Genomic DNA, 22,383 nt, shown 5'->3' on the forward strand with positions numbered 1-22,383 from the left:
AATGCAAAGAAATTTTTGAAATAACTCCTTAGTCGGAAGTTTTGATTGCCCTGAAAAAGAGCGATGGATTTGCGTGGTTTTGTAGAAGCAGTTGAAGATGGGTGATTTATGATTCCATCTTGCGCTCGCGAGAACAATACACTAGATTTGTGCCCATATTGTAAATGTACGTAGCGCATTCAGTATGCATCGCGAATATTTTTTTCGCGTTAAACACAGTGCGGCCCGAGACGATTACCTATTTTTTTCCCCACCACAGTCATCTGTTTGTTAACGCATAAAATTAACAGTTCGTACGTGTGATTCAATCATACCCAGCCAATCTTCACATAACGGTATGAAAATCAGCGTGTACCATTGTTCATATTCAATATTTATCTTCTGTTTTGCTTCCGCCTGTCAGTGCAAGCTCTGTATTATGTTTACTTCGCGCTTATTTCGAGAATGCATTTTGAAGCGAAAAATTTTGCACATCCTCCATTTGATACGGCGGCAAAATTAAGGTTAACCAGAGCAAGCACAATATCCATAGAGCTTTCACGACCATCCGACGATATTCAAAGCTTTTGTGTCAATAAGTAACAAACATCATTCATACACCTTTTATTTTTCGAAATTGATTGCCATACCACTCCGTTCAGTCGGCAAAAAAGTATTATCGCTCAAATCATTGCACCCTTAACGCAACGCTCTAATTTTCTCTCTCATGCATAAATGATGTGGTGCAAAAATACAGAAGCACTCTTCACCAGACGACATGAAAATCGACGCGGTGTCTCCACTGAATAAAATTACATTACTGTGTGCGACATCGATCTTCTCTCCTTCCTTACAGCTGTGTCTGACATCAGCATTGAGAAAGACTGTGTTAGCTAGAGCGATACTGTGACTTGAATAATGAATCATAGAATCTTTAGAATTTCTTACTTCATTTTCCTCAGCTTTGAAAAAGGCCAATTTGGAAAACTAAACTAAACTCTCGGTATTGAGAAGAGCCTTTCGCTGCCGTCTGGTTGGATGACTGATGATTCTTGAATGCCATGAAACCACGAATAGCTAAGTATAAACAAGCCAATAAATTAAGAATTGAAAACGGGCGGAGCTTAAAATGCAATCTTTTTTCTCTATCCACATTTTTCGTAGAACGAACGCTGCGTTTACTATTTCTAGCTCATAAAAACGTGCCCTGTTTTCTGATTTGGCACTGTTACTGAGACACATAGTCCTAAGTAAAAAGACCAGTAGAGACCGGTAACCAATAGAGTCTGTCGGGCCGCCGGTTGTGTAATTCTGGAAATCTGCAAATGTTCGGGTCTATGCATACCATACGATAATTCGACGAACATAAAACGCAGATGGATCTGTTACTAAGCTTTTCGAAATTCGACCGATGCCTTCAACCCTGCCCAGTACATAGGGAATGAGACCAAAGGAATTAAAAAAATATACGGGAAAAAAGACCGCCACACGACTCCGAGTCTGGTTGGAATGAGGGAGTTGGGTTTTCCAAGCTGATGGTAAGTGAGGTCGGCGTGCGGCTCACTCACTATACTCTGCAACTTGATGGTGGCAATGATTCTACACTACTGCTGCTGCTGTTGTGCGGCGGGATGGCAGCATCGAGTCAGCGTTCCACCACATTCACTCTGGCTCACTCGCTGGTTGGCTCACTCACACATAGACTGCGGACTCGTCGGGGAAGAGGGGGCAACATTTTTAGACAGCATCCTTTTTTATATTCACTCATTTCGTGTCGTGTTCTTCCTCTTTTTTTAGGAGCGAAGCGAGCACGAAAAAAGTGCACACTTTTTTTCTGTTGCTGGCCTTGTTGTAGAACCTAGTCGATTCAAACACTCAATTTTTCGCACAAAAAATCAGTCGAGTTTTTACATTCTAATGAGTAACAACACATAAAATTTTACGCGCGCGCTAACTGCTTTCCTAAGGGCCTGGGCAGCAGCAATTTTTGGATTCAACTCCGGCTCCACAGATATATTCTTGGGGCAAAACGCGAACGATTAATTGGTCATTCTTCATTTCCCCAATTTCACTCGTCGGGTGTCACAGAATCCTCGGAAAGACTGTGGCGGCGGCGGCGGCAGCGGTGAGACGGCAGACGGTAGCGCGTATTTTTGACGCTGATCCGGCGGTTACTTTTTTGTTCACGGCTGCTCCATTCCGGACTAGTCCTTTTTTACCATTGAAGACTTGAAGTTTCGCGCGCGTCGAGACCATTATTTTTTTCCCGAACCGCGAACCAATTCTCAACCGTTCTAGTTTCGGGACAGGTTTTGTCTGGTGAACTCGATGTGACAGTTGATTCCCCGCGCGACACGAATTCAACTGGAGCCGTTTTTTGTTTGTTTGTATGTTTGTTTGTCAAAGACCTCAACTGTTGAGCGGTTGTCCCCTCGTGGTGGGAAACGCAGAACGGGAGCATCAAAAAACGGTATCCATCTCGAGCGTTGGAACGTGGATCGGAACGATGGAACAGTAATAATAGAAGAAAAACAGGATATCGAAAAATACGCCATGGGTGGCAGAAGAAGATAGAAAGCAGTGAACCGCTGGGAAATAGAATCGCGAATTTTACGGTGCATCATAACAAAAAGCTCCACGGATCTTTGAATTCCATTGGTGTAGCATCAGCTGGAAGAGCAGTGTGTATATGTGTCTCTATTTTTTATGCTATTGAACCGATCCGTGGATGAACAAGAAGTGAATGAACAAAAAAACGAACGCTTCCAATTCAAATACATATTTTTTTTCTGTACATTCTTTCATTTTATTCTCTCATTTCTCCTTATACATATTCCCCCAATCCACCGCACATTTGTTTATGCTGGCGCATTTCTTGTGTTTGTTTGGTTTGGCGATGTGTGTGCTTTCTTGCCCTGTTTTGGGGAGGTTTTTCCAGACTGTTTTTTTTCCTTTCGCCTCATGAGTGATTTACTATTTATTTACGATTTAGGACGGTGGCGCGAAAAATACCTTGCGTCGTTCGTGTTTAGATGATCAGTGGAATGAATGAATGTGCTCTGAAGCGGTGAGACTGTGCAACTGTGAATGCTGATGCTAAATAGAAGGATTACTAGCGCGGAAGCATTTGATGCTGACCAAGTGATAATAAATAGTGACCGAAATTTGACTTTTTAGTTGACGTTGATGCTGGCCTAAAATTTCACGTAAACATGTGTATTTGAATCTATTTTTATGATTTTTTGATTTTTCTATGATTCATGTGACTTATGGAAATTTGACTCTAAGCGATTCCACTGATTCATAGCATACTCGTGGTTGGCATGCTGTTGCCGACTCCCAGCACAAGCATACTCGTGATAATGTACTTTCTTTTAGGCTTGAACAGCTGCGACCATTGGTGCAACACGCATACAGCCACAAAATTTTGTGCTGCTCGCGAATGGATTAAAACTACGAAATTATCTCATAATGACCGCCCTTTTTGCTATCCATCGAAATCAGTAACCAAGAATTCCATACCCAAATATTTTAACTCCCAAGGGTGGATACACGCGGATACAGAAAGTATAAATATAAGTATAGTTTGAGTTTTCCAATTCCACGTGGTTTCAGTTGAAATCAATACAACAAAAAATGCAAACACTTCATCTATTTCACTCGTATACCTAGGAGTACTTCATCTCCTCAACGCATTGTTACTATACTGGTTTAAAACCAGCAGATTTTATAAATAATTTCTGATTCAAACATGACTATCTTCTCCAGTACATTTTCCCTTAGATTATTTGTTGCCAGCAATTTTTCAATTTAATATGTTCCATATTGACCGCGATTTTCCGGAAGGCCTTCAAAATACCCATCTACCGCTACAATAAATTGACGTAACGTAACGCATTCTACGTAAAATTGTTTTGAGTGAAATAAGAATCGAAGGGTGAAAGAGCTAGCTCATAGGAGGTGATCTAGCCTATTGGTTAACATCCGTACCTCTCACGCTAAAGGTCACGAGTTCAATTCTCTCTCCCAACATTCTTCCAACGGAATAAGTCCGTTGGTCCAAGTGATGAAACAGCCAAAGGCTGAAAATCACTACAATATAGCAAAAAAAGCTAGCTAATATGATAGATGTTCCATGTGAATTCTATAAAACATCGCTGGTATAGAAATGAGCAATTGCCATGGTGATAAATTATGTTGAAACTGAAAAAAGAAATTCTCCAAGTTTTTTTTTTCAATCGGCTGGTCCAAAAGATTATTATAATGCTCCTCCTGTTGTCGTAATACCGGTTCAACCTTTTGTGGTCGAATTAATTTCCCCTGGAAGAGATCCTCTGGCCATTCCACTCTACGAATCTCTCAATAATAGATTCGGTATTCTGTATAGGCGAAAGTTGTTAACCATGCTTGAGGAAAGGCTAAAAGGAGTAAAAATTTGAAAAAGAAATCATTTTTTCCATCATATTTCTGAACTTTAGACATTTAAGAACATAGCCTAGAAAAGACATTTCGAAAATCCCATTATTTAAAGGAATTTTAGTGATGCGGTATCCAATCTAGTACGGCCTTGACATAAAACTTCAAATGTGTTTTTTCTCGAAACTAGTTTTTCAAAACTGGCGTAGACGATATCTCAAGTTCTATGTTTGATAAATTGAAATTGTCATAAAAACGTGCGAAAAAGCAATTTATTCTTTCAAACGGGCACCATATCGTCAAAAATAATTTTGAGCCTATTGCATTTCAATTAGGCTGACAAAATAGTACAAGTTTGAAAACACGCAAGCAAAAAAAATAAACAAAGACAATATTTTTGTGAAGTTCTAATGAATGATTAAAACCTAAGGACCGTATCGTTTGTTATGAATATCGATGGTTTTGCCCAAATTTATCAAGTTCTTTTTGAACTACTGAAGGTCATCGGCCTCCTTGATCTTCTTCTCCGCAGTCGTCTTTTCATCATAAGTACAGTTTGATGATACCAAATGAGGCCTGTCACAGCGTTACCAATGTTCCAGTTTAAACTGGATTCTTCCAGTTTTTTTTTCTTGATCCAGTCAAACAGTAAAATCCTCAAATCTTTTAGTTTTTTGAAATATCATCCAATTAAATCCAGTTCTTTTTATATTTGTGCTTCAGGTTTACTCATTTTATGTAAAACAAACTCACAGTGTATAAATATTATGTTGGGGAAAAAGTTATCCATTATTTTCTCGGTAGCTGGCTTTAGTGATCAATAACTCGCATTTCACACTACAAAAAAAATCTTTTGCTGTTTTTTGTTTTTTCCATTCAGTTGTGAGGTACAGGGTGTTAACAATGGAGGTCAACAAGGAGAAAATTCGGTTTATTTTACACTATTTCTTTTCTAAATGCAAAAATGCACGTCAGGCCGCTGAAATTGTAAATGGTATTTATGATGCCGATACTGAAACAGTAAAATACGTGCAATTTTATTATTTTGTTTTATTTTTCTTAATTTTTTTTCAATTTTTTGGAAATTTTTCTTTAGTGTAATACACAAAATTAAAATTTGTACTGACAAAAATTTGTTCGTTCAGAATTGGCCAACAGAAGAGATGTTGTGTTCCATTAGGACAACGCAAGGCCACACAATTCCGAGAGCTTGATTGGGATGTTTCAATGCATCCTTCAGATGGTCCGTACCTGGCACCAAGCGATTACCACCTTTTTCTCGCATTGCAAAATTTCCAGAGTGATTTGATTGGAATCAAGAGAAGATTGTAAAAATCTTTTGCTAGATTTTTTCGCCAATAAGGACCAAGACCTCTATGATAGAGACATTATGAACCTATCTTTAGAATGGCAACAAATTTTACAACAAAACGGTGTACACTTCACCCAAATCGGACAATCTGAAGCATCTAAAAATAGTTTTAAATTGCACCCAAAAATAATGGATTACTTTTTCTTCAACCTAGTATTATCCCTCCTATGGTTGCCATAATAAAACTCGTGTTTTTGATATAGGACTATGTCTTTGATTTCTATATAGAGGGGTAACTCTATGAAAAATGTAACGATTCATTAAGAGTTTTCAAACGCATATTACTCAAAATCGTTTTTGCGACATATGTTGTGTTGTACACCATTAGACAGGAAATTTATCCAGCTTTTTTTTTATTTGCTTATGACATGAACAGTGAATATAGTAAAAAAAGTTAACAATTTGACGATTAAAATGGGTTTGTTATTCCGAAGTTGCTTGCCACTCGTTTTCCCTCACAACGCAACGAGCTATCTTTCTGCCTACAATTCGGCGTTAGCTTACAATGTGATTAGATGCTATTATGTATTCTGAACTATTCTTGATTTGCCGGTAAAAGGCATTTCTCAGTTGGCAGAATCGATGGAGGGATGATCTAGGAATGACAATGAAGATGATATTGGATGGTTTCACTCTATTCTCCCCAGATATTTGACGAGAGCCTGGCTCAAAAGGTTAAACGTTGATAGAGATTTTATTAGATTGAAGTTCAGGTTGTTGTTCAATCAATTCTTGCTCAATTCACGTTTTACCGTGTAGGACTTGCTACTAGCAATTTATGTAATTGTGGTTCAGGATGTCATTATATCGAGCATGTTCTTTGGCTATGTAAAAAAATGCAATTAATAAATTAAACTGGCTGTTGAGTTCGAAAGGGTATGCTCACGTATATTTCTCCAGGGCTTAAATTTGATGTTAAAATTTGATGTAAAATACTGATTTTTAACAATGAACACACAATCACAGTCCTATGTCAAGATCTCGTCCGTGCCCTTAGGCTCAGACCCATCAACATTTTTATCTAAACAAACCTTTTCATCTTAGTTTTTTCTCACGAAATCTGTATTAATATCTGTACTAGACCAATTTCTGAAATTTTTCAATTTTGAAAAAATAATCTCAGCTTTAGTATCATCAGTATGTATCATAGCATAGAGCCATATGCTTAGGGTACGGATAGGTTTTAATGGAATTTTCTAATTGAAAACAAAATAATCGGGTTTGTGTTTAGTTTAATTTATATTTTCATTCAAGCTTTCGTCGTTCAAACGTTTAATTTCGCAGATAGTTTTTAAAGTTATTTTTTCTGCGCTCGCTCAGTTCAGCCGCTGTTTCTACAACCCCAACACCGATGTAGGTATATTTGACTTCTTTAGATGTTGTTCAAAAACTCAAAATTGTTCTGGTATCCGAATCAATCTGAATAAATTTGGGTATATACAAATATTTATATAAATATCGGATGTTCTAGGGCCTCCAAAACATTCTGATGTTCAAACCAATTGATCTACCATTTCAATCACGACTGGTGCAATGTTCATAGCATGTTCATAGCAATCTTACAAAAATGGTTCATAGAGACCGAGTGCTATGTTGGTTTTGAGTTTATGTAAGCATCAGATTTGTGCTCCCTTGGCCGAGTGGTTAGCGTCATAACTAACATGCCGGGTGTTCGGGTTCGATTCCCGTTCTGGTCGGGGGAATTTTTCGTCAAAGAAATTTCCTCCGACTTGCACTGTGATCACGCGTATTCTAGAGCTTGCCACTCAGAATGCATTCAAGGCGTGTTATTTGGCATAGAAATCTCAACTAAGTACTAATAAAAATGACGCAAGTAATACTACGTTGAGACGGCGAAGTTCCTCTAGGAACGTTAGTGCCATTGAAGAAGAAGAAGATATAAATAAATAAGCTGGAAACATTGATTTTCCGCTCATACCAAAGCACACAGGCCCAGGGTTGCCAATAATATTTTTCAGAAAAATGGAAGACTGATCTTGAAAAAACTGGAAAAAACAGAATCTTGTAAAACCGTTTTATTATGAGAAGATCAGTCTTCATTTATCTAAAAAGATTCTTTATCCATTCTGATGCTTAAGAAATAGATTTTTACATCGAAGCTTCATGTGGTATTCATATGTAGTTCATAAAATGGCGATATAAACTCATAATTAATCATACCATTAGAGCAGTTCAAAATGATGTTTCCCATCACTCGAATTTTACTGTAAAACACTATTTGAGGATTTTTCTTCTAGAACCCCTAGAAAATACGCTGATATTTGGGTCAGATTTGAAAATTTTCGTATTTATTGCTTCATGGCCATAAACTCCCTGATGGAAGATCATCGCAAAACTGTGACAATCGTATTCCAATACTAAAATGAACAAATTCAATACCAAAACAACACTGCTCAAGTGTTACTTTGGTATTGAAGTTATCAAATTATTGGATTGAAAAGCCATTTCTCTCCAATTGTTTGGTCCTATTTTTTTGGTATTTTACATATCATATCAGGTTTGACCGAACCAAATTTGGATATCAAGATAAAAATGGGGTATTCTTAAGTATTTCCTTCTGCTCGAGAAAATATTTTCGGAAGAATATACACAGCACGCATACTTGCAAAACAAGCACTATGGTACATATATATACATATATATAGTTATTTATATATTTGTCGTCAATCTATTAATCTATGTGAACCAGTACATTCTTAATTATATACAATACTGTTTACTTAAAGCTAACGAAAGCTAGCTGGACAATTATTTCGATTAGTTCGAAAGACGAATTTAACAAATTACATAATCGAAATGTTTATTTATTTCGTCAATCTTGAATAAAACGTTTACAGTGAAAAACTTGTTGCATTCTCAGCGATTTTAAACAGAATTTTCTGCCGCACAGTGGTACGGAACTGAGAATAGTCGGAAAAAGTCCCTTTCAAAATGTTGAGGTACTATCCAGCTATCGCTAGAAACTGATTTTGTAGTAACTTTACATCATTATATTTTCATAGTGAAGTTTAAATTACGAAAATTTCCATACAAAATTCGTTATTCAAAAAGTTAACTTGAAGTGTTGAAAAAAAGTTGCATTATTAAAAACATTTTCCCAAGTGTTATGAAACGCATTCAAATACGATATGCAAACAACGTGTCAAATTATCCGAATGGATGTACTTTACCGCTCTTATAGGTTGTTTACACATTTGAGGGTAAATATATTAGGATAGGGTATGGTAAAAGGCATCATGTGGAATTAGTTGACATTTTACTTCTAATAGAAGTCTAAAATACTAAAGGGTGTGTCATATCAAATTGCATCACGGAAAAAACGCTGTAGAAAATTAATTTTTAGGAATTATATCTTCAGCTTTCGCTTATAATCAGATAAGAGTGTATAGATTACGTTGGCCATGCTTCACTGTCAATTTTTCGTAAATTTGGAAAAATGTCGTCGAACGAAAAAGAGCGTCGTGAATTAATCCTGCGCACTCATTTCGAGAATCCGGAGTTGTCACATCGGGACATCGGTAAGATGCTGGGAATCGTCCAATCCACGGTCAGCAGAGTACTAAAACGATACTTCGAGAACCTAACCATCGATCGGAAGGTGAAGAACGGCACAAATGGATGCTCCGTCAGTGAAAAAGATCACAAGCGCGTAGTTAAGCAGTTTAGACGTGATCCGAGAAGTTCGGTCCGGGATGTCGCCAATAAGCTGAATTTGTCAAGTTCATTCGTCCAGCGGACCATGCAGCGGGAGGGCCTGCGTACATACAAGGTTCAGAAGGCTCCTAACCACGACGAAAGGCAAAACATGGTGGGGAAGACGCGAGCCCGGAAGCTGTACACCGAAATGCTGACGAAGCCGCATTGCCTGGTAATGGACGACGAAACCTACGTCAAAGCGGACTTTCGTCAGCTGCCGGGCCTGTTGTTCTTCTCCGCAGAGGACAAATTCAGCGTTCCGGAGGAGATTCGCAAGCAGAAACTATCCAAGTTTGCCAAAAAGTACATGGTGTGGCAAGCGATCTGCTCTTGCAGAAAGCGGAGCGCCCCCTTCGTGATGACCGGCACGGTAAACGGGCAGGTTTACCTTAAGGAGTGCCTACAGAAGCGCTTACTACCACTATTGAAGCAGCACGAGGGCCCGACCATCTTCTGGCCGGATCTCGCTTCGTGCCACTATTCAAAGGACGTGTTGGAGTGGTACGAAGCCAACGGGGTCACCTTCGTGCCAAAGGAAATGAACCCGCCCAACGCGCCGGAGCTTCGCCCAATAGAGAAATATTGGGCGATTATGAAGCAGGCCCTCCGGAAGAACCCAAAAGTTGTCAAATCGGAGGCGGACTTCAAGAGAAAATGGATTTCTGTTCAAAAAAACTAAAACCTGACGTTGTACAGAACCTTATAGACGGGGTAAAGGGGAAGGTGCGAGCATACGGGTTTGGGCTCGAAGTATGAATAAAAAGAAAATGCCAAAAGTTGTTTAATAGTTTTTATTTTACTGTCTAAAATTTTCAAAAGGATCGGTCTACTGGGCGAATTTCTACAGCGTTTTTTCCGTGATGCAATTTGATGTGACACACCCTTTATCTCCGCCGATTCCCGAGCTCTAAAAACGTTCAAGATGTTTTTAAGTATTTACATTCTGATGTAAAAATTCTGGACAATTTCCGCCTAAACGATAAAAGAAGAGGAAAAAAATCTATGATTTTTTTTACCTCCTAGAGGCGCCAGACTCTGGTCAAACACCTGTATCATTTGCTTTGTTTACGTTTAGTACAAGAAAACTTGAAATTTCTTTGAAATTTGTAAACCGGAAGTGACCAAAATGATTAATAAAGTTATTTTTTGGGTTACTAGGAGGCAACTTTTTGACCACCTTCGCGAGAAAGTGAATCTCACCAGGGCTGCACAGAAAAAGCAATTAATTGTGCATATGTTGGCTAAATTTCTCGAAGTTTGTCCCACAAAATTATATTTGGAAATTTAAGTCGTTCGAAGTGAAACATCGCGTTTTTGCTTCATATTTTATGAACGGTCTAAGCTTTGGTCGCCCCGTTTTGGCCAGGATCACAAGACCAAACGTGAAAAAGCCAAGACAAGACGTGAAATCGTGAAAAAGCGGAAAACACACATTCATTTTCAAATCACTTTATTTTCCACAAAAATGTACACGAAACCATAATTTAAATTCTAACAAATCTGCATCGAGAATCTTGGATTCGCTCCTGAAAAAAACAGTCATAATTGATGTTTATACATAATAATAAGCACTTACGCGTTTCGTCAAGGACATTCGCGATACTTCAGCATAAAACAAAACACAAACAATAACATACTGAATCAAAACAATAATAATCGAATTGTCATAGAATAGGAACGGATGGAAACGAACCCGCTATAGAACAAAGCTCCATTGTTTTTAGCGAATATTCCAGAATACCCGAGTACAGATGCAACAATAGAATTCACCGTAGCGTGTACCATATAAATAGGGCAAGAAATGTTCAGTTCTTGGCTCAGCCGCAAATAGACCATCCGTAGTGAAATAGTGAAAAGGTGAAACTATCAAGTGTTCTGAAAATCCCGAGGAAACGAAAAGTTTATAGAAAACGTTTCTCTCATCGAGAAGTGGAATTCCGCACAGTGAAAAGACTAGGCGGAATGATCAACCACGCATCAATATAGACTAACCATCTTTGACTATATTTGAACCTATTTCTTTTACATCACGAAGTGTGGCAAGTCCAATCATCTCTGGAATTCTGTTCAGAAAACCATCTGAACGGAAACACCATGTTTCCAAAAAGTATTCCTGAGGAATTATCAATCAAACCTCAATTCGATTATTTTTTGTCCACTGCAGCACCCTAGCAGTAAAATTGTGAATTAACATATTGTCATCCCGATATGATCAGGGATCAGGGATTGGATAAAACACAATGTCTCTAGAAAACATTCCTGAGAAGCTATTTTTTTCGTTCTGATTGTTCCTGACCACCGTGCGCCCTAGCGGTGATATTATGTACTAAACCATTGTAACTCAATCATAGCCAGGCGAGATGAAGAATAGAAGGTGGGAAGATTCACGGGTTTTGGTCGTGTTAAACTTTGATTGTATTAGTAGCCAGGAAGATAGGAAGTTCACATACCAGGCATACCAGTCAGTACCTCAAATGGTTCAAAATTGAATGTGTCAACGAATAACGTTGAAAAAGGATATACAGAAACTAATTACATATTTCCAAAACATATTTTTCGCATTATGAAAAAGAAACAGAACATGTCACGAACTTAAATGTTTATTTTTTCTTTGATTTCTTCTTATATCAGAAATAGTATTCTAATGTCTACTATGTTTGGATTTTAGAGCAACTTCATGGAAGTTTATCTCTTGTCAGCCATTGTAATTACTTTTGACATAGGACTATGTCTTTGATTTCTATATAGGGGGGAAAAATGTAACGTTTCATGAAGAGTTTTCAAACGCATAATACTCAAAACCGTTATTGCGACATATGTTGTGTTATATACTACTAGACAGGAAATTTATCCAACTTTTTTTTGTTTGAAACATGAACAGTGAATATAGTAGAAAAAGTTAACAATTTGACGATTGAAATGAGTGTGTTTTCTCTCGATTGTACTAACCAATCGCTTTCCTCCCCGACGTAACAAGCAATCGTTTTGCAAAAATGCGGGCGTTAACACACAATGTGGGTTGATGCGTATAATGAATTATTCTCCATTTACGGATGATAGGCATTTATCAGTTATTGTATTGTATGTTGCCCAATGAATTCGTGCTCAATTCACGTTTTTATCGTGTAGGTTTTGCTACTAGCAATCTATATATTTATATTTATTTATATTTATGTAATTGTGGTCCAGGATGTCATCATATCGAGCATGTTTGGTTTTGTAAAAAATGCAATTAATGAATTCAACTGGCTGCTTATTTAGAAGATCGAAAGGGTATACTCACACATATTAGATTCTGATAGCTTGAGTAGTCACGATCTTGATATTATGTTCCCCATATACGTACGAGGGCGGTCCGATAAGTACTTAGCCTCATCACCCGATGGTGTCAGTATCGCAAGAGAGATTACTTCAGTATCGTCAGTATCGCAAGAGAGATTACTTATCATATTTTTTTGTGGGTGGCAATATAGTGGCACGGGGTGGCACGGCCTTATAGAGGGTTCAACGAGTATAAATGTGCACTTTTATCTGCGAAACGAGATATTGATTCCAGCAGGGCGGTCCGATAAGTACTTAGCCTCATCGCCCGATGGTGTCAGTATCGCAAGAGAGATTACTTATCATGTAGTACATTCTCGTAAACGGCTACTGTAAAATTCAGCCGAATCGGACTCGTAATTTTGTTTTGACCGTGTGTGGAAGCGGGCGTGTCCGCGGATTTTAGAAAAATGGAAAAAATGGAAATTCCGCCGCCGCCACGGCCAAATTGGTTGAATTGCGCTACGAATTGCTGCCCCATCCACCGTATTCGCCAGATTTGGCCCAGTGCGATTTTTTTTTTGTTTCCAAACTTGAAAAGGTCACTTGAATCGAATGCGGAGGTCAGCGCCACCACGGAGGTCTACTTTGCAGACCTCGAGAAAACATATTTTTCAGATGGATTAAAGCGATGCTCCACTGGGTCATGTGTATCGAGCTAAAAGGAGACTACGTTGAGAAATAAATCGCCACTTTTCCAAGCTTTTTTGTTTTTTTTTTTGTAGGCTAATTACTAATCGGACTGCCCTCGTATGCACTTGCCCATTCTCCTTTCCCTTTCATATACATAAGCAGAACTTAGGATCCAACAAAATCATTTCACTACAGCAGCTAAACGAATTTTCCAAGAGAGCATTCATGGCCATAGAATACTCAACATACATTACCGGGCTATAATTTTTTTACAAACAATGTTCCGGACAACGTGGCACCGAAGGAGAAAATGCTATTTTTATCTTATTTATTTTTATTACTTGTGTTTAAAAATGATACATGATGGCTTTTTGTCTTTTTCTGAATAATTGAAAATACTGAAGAAAATAGAAGTAATGGTATTTTATTGGTATTTTTGTGCACATTTTTGAACAAAATATAGTTCGGGATTCTACCACGTCATCTCATCTAACCCGTTTAAAGGATACAAGTTCAAACAAGAAACAGTTTTTAGGGCTTCCAATTGATGTATCAAAAGAGAAAAAAATACAGATTTTAGTCAATGAAAACTCAATTCAAATGCAATTACTACACACAATCGTAGTCCTATATCAAGATTCCGTCCGTGCCCCAACTTTTTTCACAGTTATGGTGCTGAAAACATCATTCGTCTAAAACTAAGACGCAAGCGGAAAACTTTTCGTCTCAATCTAGGTCATACGGAGTCAATTAAATTTATTTTTCAAGTGCATTTTACCGTGCATTGACCCGTCCCACAAAAATTGTTGCCCTTTTAACCTCGAGTAAACCGCGAGTATTCGGTCGAATCCTACTAAACATAGCAATTAGTTGAAACTTTGTATAAACAAACATTGAATTAGCGGCTCCGCAAAGCTTATGCGATTGAGCCTTTCAAATAAATGAATTGGAAAAAAAACTTGCAACCTTTTTTCCCATGCACCGTCAAATGTTTAGCCGTCAAAAAAAAGTTTCTGTGATTCTGACTTTCTTCATTTACGTTTTTGGTCGACGTATATTCTAAGTGCGGCGAAAATCATATTTTTTTTGTGGGTGGCAATATAGTGGCACGGGGTGGCACGGCCTTATAGAGGGTTCAACGAGTATAAATGTGCACTTTTATCTGCGAAACGAGATATTGATTCCAGCATACCGGAACATGCTTGAAAACATACTGAATAGATTATTTGAACTGATTGAGAGAAATAGAAGAGTTATGCATTGTAAACTTGTTGTTATTTATGCTACATTGACGTTAATTTTGAATAGAGTAATACATTTCCATCTCGATAAATCGCTATGAAACACCGCTATTTTCTATTCTAAATGATTCGCGCCTAACCAACACGCTAGGGATATAAAGCTAGTATGGACTGCTAGAGAACGAGAATTTTCTGAAAAAAGGAAATCTCGCTTCCTAAAATATACCATTTTTAATACCCTAATTTTGGAGAAAGGATTGAACTGTAGAACATGACTGTAACTGTGAGGCTTCGGTAATATCTTCTCAATAGAAAGCTGGCTTGAAAACACTTCTTGAATTCTTCATGGCAGCAATTTGGAGCCATCATATATCATGGAACTGGTTGCAAGCCATAATGGCTTTTTTTTTTAGATTATCGAAGACTTCAAAATTTTCAGTATGGTGTCAAGTAAATACGATGCACTTAGCATTCCAGAATGCGTCGAATTAAGCTTTCACACGTAAAATGATAAACTGGGTTTAAAAAAATGCTTGGTATTTCTCATGAGACTGCTCTGTCGTTCAGAAACTACTAGGCGGATATAATTTACAAAGGTCGTCGTCGGTTAGGATTTGTGGGTTTTCAGAGACCCGTTGAAATCCTTGTATGAGTGTCTGACTCGACCAGTTTTAGAAACCACTTCAATAATATGGAACCCTCACCGTAGCATTGTGGCTGCTCTCATCAAATCCGTTCGGAAAAATTCGTGAGATTCAAGCAGCCTATCAAGGTATGATCCGCAAAATTTGCCACCGTAAGGAAGTCGCTTTCAGCCGATGGAAAACGCTGGAGGAAAAGCGAAATCGAGCCAAGGCCTTTTTCATTGATAGGCTTCTTGTTGCTGAAATCATTGCTCCAAATTTACTCGCGCATATCAATATTGTTTGATCGAGAACAAAATACTCTAAAATAAAACTGTTCTGATATTTTGAAATAATTCTAGTATCTAAAACAATTGTCTGATGTAAACATAGAATCAGTTCACAAACGAAAAAAAAATATATAAATGTTCCTGACTAAATTGTTCGAGTTCTTGCCGTTCAAACGTTGAGACTATTTCTCCGATGAACCGGTATGATCCATAATAAAATACACCACGCGCATTTGATTGATTTTAATAATAATTCAACTAACGAATATGATTTCAGATGCAGGCTTATAGTCACAATCATCATGAAGTTCCTAATAATCCCAAGAAGAAAAAAAATCTACGAAGAAATGTGGCATCTATAATCAATATTAAAAACCAAATTGAATTGCATCATTCAGATTTATAAAGACCTTATAAGACTTTATAAAACTTTATAATACTTGTAGATCAGGTCTCTAACATAAAAAAATCCCTTTGAAATATACAGTTCATTATTTCTCTGTCTGTTTTAACAGTATCGGCAGATGTGTGGTTAACATGACGGGCACCCCAGTAGATCTGTACTCAATCTCAGTCGTCGTAGCTGGGAAATAAACATTTGTGGAGCAATGTAGAAGTCAAGGTCCACGTCAAGGTGATGTCGTCTTCATGACGAAGGTTATTGATCCTCATTGTTGGGAGAATATAAAATGCAATATGAGCTAGAATAAAAATTAGTCTAATCCTATCTCTTCGCCTTGCTTTTTGACAACTGAACACTCTTATTGGACCCATTCCATGAGGTTATGCACCAATGAACCAAATTTCAAATTTAGTTTTAGGAGAAAATTGAAAACGTAATTTGAATAAGCACTAGTTATACCATAAATTCATTGAAACGAATTTGATTTTTTTGCGCCAACCTTTGAGAGAGGCGAGTTTAAAAAACTACATAATTATATTCAAAATATTTTAGGTTTTCAGCATTTTTATGTTTCCTGAGATATCTCATCAATTGCTTAACCGAAATTCAATGTATATATACCAATGAATGGTAATTAAATACTTGTTTGAAGAGTCGTTGGTAGATCTAGGTTTCATCTTATTATTTATGGGAAACAAGCATTTGAAAAACAGGTAAACAGGAAGCGTTGTCACGTCACAAAAATAGAGCATTTTTTAGTTTATCAGGTGAACCTTAGTTCAAACCTGTTTATACTTGGGTTTCTCTTATAAAACAATGAGAGTCAACAACGCACAAAATTTGGTTAAGATCGGCCCACAAATAAAGGAGTATCAACTGTCTCAAGAAGTCGTTGTAACGTCACCAAAGTATGCGATCCATTCCAGCATTACGTGACAACACTATGACTCAATACAAACATTTTTTTTTGCGTTTTCATGTGTGACTCCCACACAAAATTAAACGATTTTTTAGTGACATTGAGAAAACTTACTACACTAATCTTCAGTTGGAGAAGATTTTATGAATAGATTGGCTTGTTGTCTGTCAATTACTTTTGTGACGAAACAACACCTGACTTTTTACTGTTTCGAACTGTTGAACATTAACGTTTGAAAGGGAACTGAAACCGTTTCAAAACATACAAATGAACTTTCTTCTATGTTTTGTCAACAATAGATGAACGTAGATTCCACAATATAGAATTGATTATTGTTTTAACTTCCAGTTTGCTGGTAATAGTATTGAATGATAAAAAGTATGGAGACCCCATACAATTTGGGTATTGGTTGCAGGTGTCTTACCAGCGGAAGTAGACTATCGTATTCCGATGTGATTTTAGAATCGAGGATGGTGACTTCCGGTCCGTTAAAAACGAATCTAAAAGACCGGAAAAATGGCATGAAATTCCACAATAAGATCGTGAATGGTAATGTTCGCATATATCCATAGATACGCGAAGAAGAATGAAAAAAGAGAAGTTCAATCACGGTGTAAAAATTAGATGTCGGTTTAGGACCACCCCGAACATTCCAAAATAACGGCATACCGTGTATTACGGGTAACAATAAGATTCAATTTATATAGCTTATTTTAATGAACATACAATAAGCAATTACAATTGCCTGTTTCGCAATATTTCACAGTCTAAAAAAACATTGAACTCATTTTGCATACAGGTCAAAAATATTTCTTCTCTGTTTTGGAAGCAATGAAAACGCAAAATAGCGCTAAAACGCTAGAATGAAGAGAACCAGAAAAAAGTCTAAATGTTATCAAATTATCAGCACTATGACACCTTTTGTTTGACACTACTGAGAAATCGGTGGGAAGTACCGTTCCTAAGATGCAAAGAGTGGCAGGTTCAGGATCACCGGTCGCGTTAGGACCACATTCCTCTATAGGATGGACCTTTGGAAGGGAAAGGGAAGATCTCAGAGGAAAGTGAGAAGTATTCAGAGTAATAAAAAACATAAAAAATAGTATATATCTTGCTACAATACGACGAAATTCTTATTTAATACAACTTATTGATGGTGTGACGTGACAACGCTTCGCGGAGATTGTTTTTTCGCACAGAGCGCGTTGTCACGTCACAAAATAAATCCCGATTTTTGCAATATTCTTGCGAGTTTTTCAAAAAACGTAGTATACAGGAATCAACGTTCATCTTTTGTTGACAAATCATAGAACTTTGTTTATTTGTATGTTTTGCAACGGAACATAAAATACAACATTAAGGTTCAAAAGTCAGAAACCGTAAAAAGACAGGTGTTGTCACGTCACAAAAGTATTGGGCTGGCAACAAGCGAATTGAACTGTAAAATATTCTCCAACTGAAGATTCTTGCAGGAAATTTTCCCAATTTTACTTTGATATCGTTTACTATTTCGAAATCGTGTGATTTATACATGAAAACGAGAAAAAAACTGTTTTTATTTAACGATTTTATTCAGCTTGCCCTGTGATCTGTTTGTATGTTTGTACGTTTGTAACATGTTTGTCTGTAGCGCTGACCCACATTAATAGAAATTTGACCCCATTTCTGTTGACCGATTGATCTGAAATTTGGAAAACACCTTTATCTCTGTAGTCATTATAAAACTGCATATTTCATGATTTTGAAAATCCAAGATGGCGGCCGCTACAAAATGGCGGATCACATATTTTCTCAAAACCTCATCGATATGGGTTTTCCAAAGCCCCATCAAAATGGGTATCAAATGAAACGGCTTCAGTAGTAGAACACAGTTATTCATGAAAAATACAAATCCAAGATAGCTGCCACTACAAAATGGCGAACAATATATTTTCTCAAAACCCCGTTAATATGGGTATCAAATGATAGGGCTTGACCAGTAGAACACAGTTATTTATGAAAAATACAAACCTAAGATGGCTGCCACTACAAATTGGCGGACTATATATTTTCTCAAAACTTCATTAATATGGGTATCGAATGAAAGGGATTGACTAGTAGAACACAGTTATTCATGAAAAATGCAAATCCATGATGACTGCCACTACCAAATGGCAGACTGCATGTTTTCTCAAAACCCGATTAATATGGGTATCAAATGAAAGGGCTTGAATAGTAGATCACAGTAGATTATGAAAAATCCAAATCCAAGATGGCCACAATGCTAAATAGCAAATTACTTTAATAAACGGTTTTATTTAGCTTGAACTGTTTGTATGTATGTTTGTATGTCTGTAGGGTTATCCCACAATAATAGAAATATACCAATAGGAACTGACCGAATTTATAAAACACCTTTATCTCTGCTGTCATTTCAAAACTGCTTATCTTGAAAAATCCAATTTGGTTGATTGAGATATGTGTATCAAATGAACGAACTTGCCTTGGAGAACACATTATGTATTTTCTGCAATCCACTCAATATCGATATCAAATGACATTATTTGACTGATAGAATACAGTACAATGGTTTAATTGTAGAGAAATATTCTAATGAAACAAATAATGTACTAAAAACTAGAAAATAAAATAATTTAAAAAAACTTTTTAAGTTAAACGGTTTAATTGTGATTAAACATAATAATGTACTAAAAGCTAGAACATAATTAGGCAAGTAGCAGTTAGCAGTTATCACACCTCTCCTTGATTAGTCTAGGGCATTGATAAGACTTATATGGAAGGAGAGGTGTGATAACTACTAACTGCTACTTGCCTAATTATTTTCTAGCTTTTTGTACATTATTATGTTTAATCACAATCAAACCGTTTAACTTAAAAAGTATTTTTTTAATATTTTATTAGTGAGTCATTGCACCAATTCATTAGTTAGTAAGCTATTGAATAACTTTTCACAAGAACTGTCTTTCACAAAAAAAACTGTTTACTCATGATGTGTTCGTTTTCTATAAGCCTGATAACAGAATTTCGCTTTATAGCAAAGATGATTTTATACGAACATAACATCGTTAATTGTCATATTATCTTTGTTCTCTGAAGGTCTTCGGAATTTATAGAAGGAATGTTTTACATGGGTTTTTTGAGTTTTTTTTTCTATCAAGCCCCTACTTTTTTTTCAAATATTACCTAGTTCCAACTTCACTTTTTTTTTGAGTATTACGTTCGAAATTATTAGCCAGCATCAAATTCATACTTCCATGATCGTCCTGTAAAATAGAAACAGTGAAAAAGATCAGAAGCGAAAAGTGCAGTGATAGCGCAAATCGGTGAGCAATCACATCAAGCTGGAGGGACGCATCGTCGAGTATTCCCGTCCCGGCGGGGGATTGGACTATCACAACTCACCGCTAATCGGTGAAATCGCCGCCGCAGGGGACTACACCCAATTTCATCGCTCGATTGACCAGCTTCGATCGCTGAACGAGCGTGGTATACTCTCCGCCGCCGGAAACACCCAACTGACCGTCACATTCACTCCGCTGCAAACCAACGGCAATGCCACCATTCTGGACTACAATCAACAGCAACAACAGCAACAGCAGCAGCAGCAGCAACAACATCAACAGCAACAAATTCAGCCACATCATCATCCCCACCATCATCATAACCACCACCATCACCCCCACCATCCAAATCAGAAAACATATCATCAGAACAGTTCCGGCAACACAAACAATAACGCCACGCCGGCAAATAATGGGAATAACGCGAACGCCAACAATGCGACCCAGAATGGTCATGAGCGAATCGAATTTCCGCACAAATCGGGTGTGAACAGCAGTAATAATGCCAACAATAATAATAACATTTCCGTCGACACTGGAACCATCATCGCCAATGGCAATAATATGATTGACGATCGTATCAATAATAATCACCTCACCAGCAACAGCAACAGCAACACCAGCAGTAACAATCACATAACAGGTAACAACAACAATAATAACTCCACCAGTAACCCCGTCAACAGCAACAGCAACAACAACAACAACGGAAGTAGTACTGACCTCGAGCTTAAGCATTTCATTGTCGAGAAAAAGGAACTCAAGTCGTCACCATCATCTCCCGCCGGGGTGCATCAGCATCACCACCAAAAGCAGCAACTGAACCTGGTTCACGAGCACAATCCCAACGGGCCGCTCGCCGTAAACTGTGGTGACACCAAGGATACAAAGGTGATTTTATGAAACGTGGTTTTGTATTGAGCCTGTTTATGATGTTATCGTTTTGTGGTTCTATATCGGTGATTCTCGATGTATATTACAATGGTTGCTCCAAATATTATAAAAACCGGAAAACTTATCTTAAACTGATCAACAAATTTTCTTGAATAGTCTCAAATACGTTACACCATTGTTTTACTGTTGAGAAAAAAAATATATATCTTTAGACAAACCGACATCAATCCCGTTTCGCAAGAATCTCAAACATGGCATCAACAGTAGGAACTTTCTTACTTCTCTTACTTCAACCGAGTTGTTGGATGCTGGCGTAGAACACGGTAGCAATATGGTACAACGAAGAAGTCTGCACCAATGAAAGCAATTTTCACTCCGCCCTAACAATTCACCAGCGCTTGCGAGTTACACCTGCCGTCGCTCCTTCCTTCCTTCCTGATTTGTTTGGTTGGTTTTGTTGGTTGGTGGATGAGTTTTTGCAGAGTAAAGTTTTCATCACTCCTCGTCAATTCAGCACTTGCTCTGGCTGAATGGATTAATTGCGGACCCCTGTTTCACTGAGTGCTGGCTTAGGTGGTGGTGGCAGGTTGTCTTGGGCAAAGAACGAGTTATTTTCGTAAATTCTTGTGGGAATTTCAACGAGAGTAACAAGAGGGGAGTCTTCCGCTAAAAATACTTTTCAGATGAAAAGTTTGCTACAAAAACTTAAGGTGAAGGTGGAAGCTAGCCACAAATGGCTGCCACAATGGCGCTCATTTCTTTCATCTCCCTCCTTCAGCCCTCGCCCGAAAATTAATAATTTAGCGAAACACTGTGGAGAAAATGATCGTTTTCGCACTCTTCCCATCAAGTAATATCAACCCAACCCTAATCGATTACTCACAAGATATTGAATTTTCATCTGCTGTCGCACTGTATAGTTAAACACGTCGGAAAACTCGAGCTAGTGCTCTAAAAGTTAAATTTTCATTTTTCAAGCTTCGGCAATGGTTTTGTTTGTATTGGTGAAAGCATCGTTATTTTTTCGACACTGATGCCAGACAACATCATCGAAACAGCTATAAAAACCATCCAATAAAATGTTATTCCTGAGTCATAGCGTTTCATGTCATGAAAATCTATAGAATAAAATTGTGTTGATATCAATATAATTATTATTATTATATTAATAGGTTTATAATGTAAGTTTTAGCAACTTTAACATTGGGTAAGAAAATTGTATTGCAGAGCCACG

The 22,383-nt window shown here is 37.5% G+C and overlaps 1 protein-coding gene and 1 long non-coding RNA gene across 6 annotated transcripts in view; both read left to right on the plus strand.

Moving 5' to 3' along the window:
* Positions 1–22,383, plus strand: part of LOC129774659 (zinc finger protein rotund-like) — a 245,985-nt gene that overhangs the window by 206,498 nt on the left and 17,104 nt on the right. The window lies entirely within an intron of this gene.
* LOC129774660 (uncharacterized) lies at positions 1,896–20,379 on the plus strand. 2 transcript variants are annotated; one of them, XR_008742748.1, is made up of 3 exons: positions 1,896–2,660; positions 2,972–3,185; positions 20,189–20,379. It is a non-coding gene; the product is annotated as an uncharacterized LOC129774660 (long non-coding RNA). The 2 variants fall into 2 exon arrangements; XR_008742749.1 differs by having other exon boundaries at positions 1,896–2,594.

The sequence above is a fragment of the Toxorhynchites rutilus genome, chromosome 3 (assembly GCF_029784135.1).
Source record: "Toxorhynchites rutilus septentrionalis strain SRP chromosome 3, ASM2978413v1, whole genome shotgun sequence".
NCBI classification, from domain to species: Eukaryota; Metazoa; Arthropoda; class Insecta; order Diptera; family Culicidae; genus Toxorhynchites; species Toxorhynchites rutilus.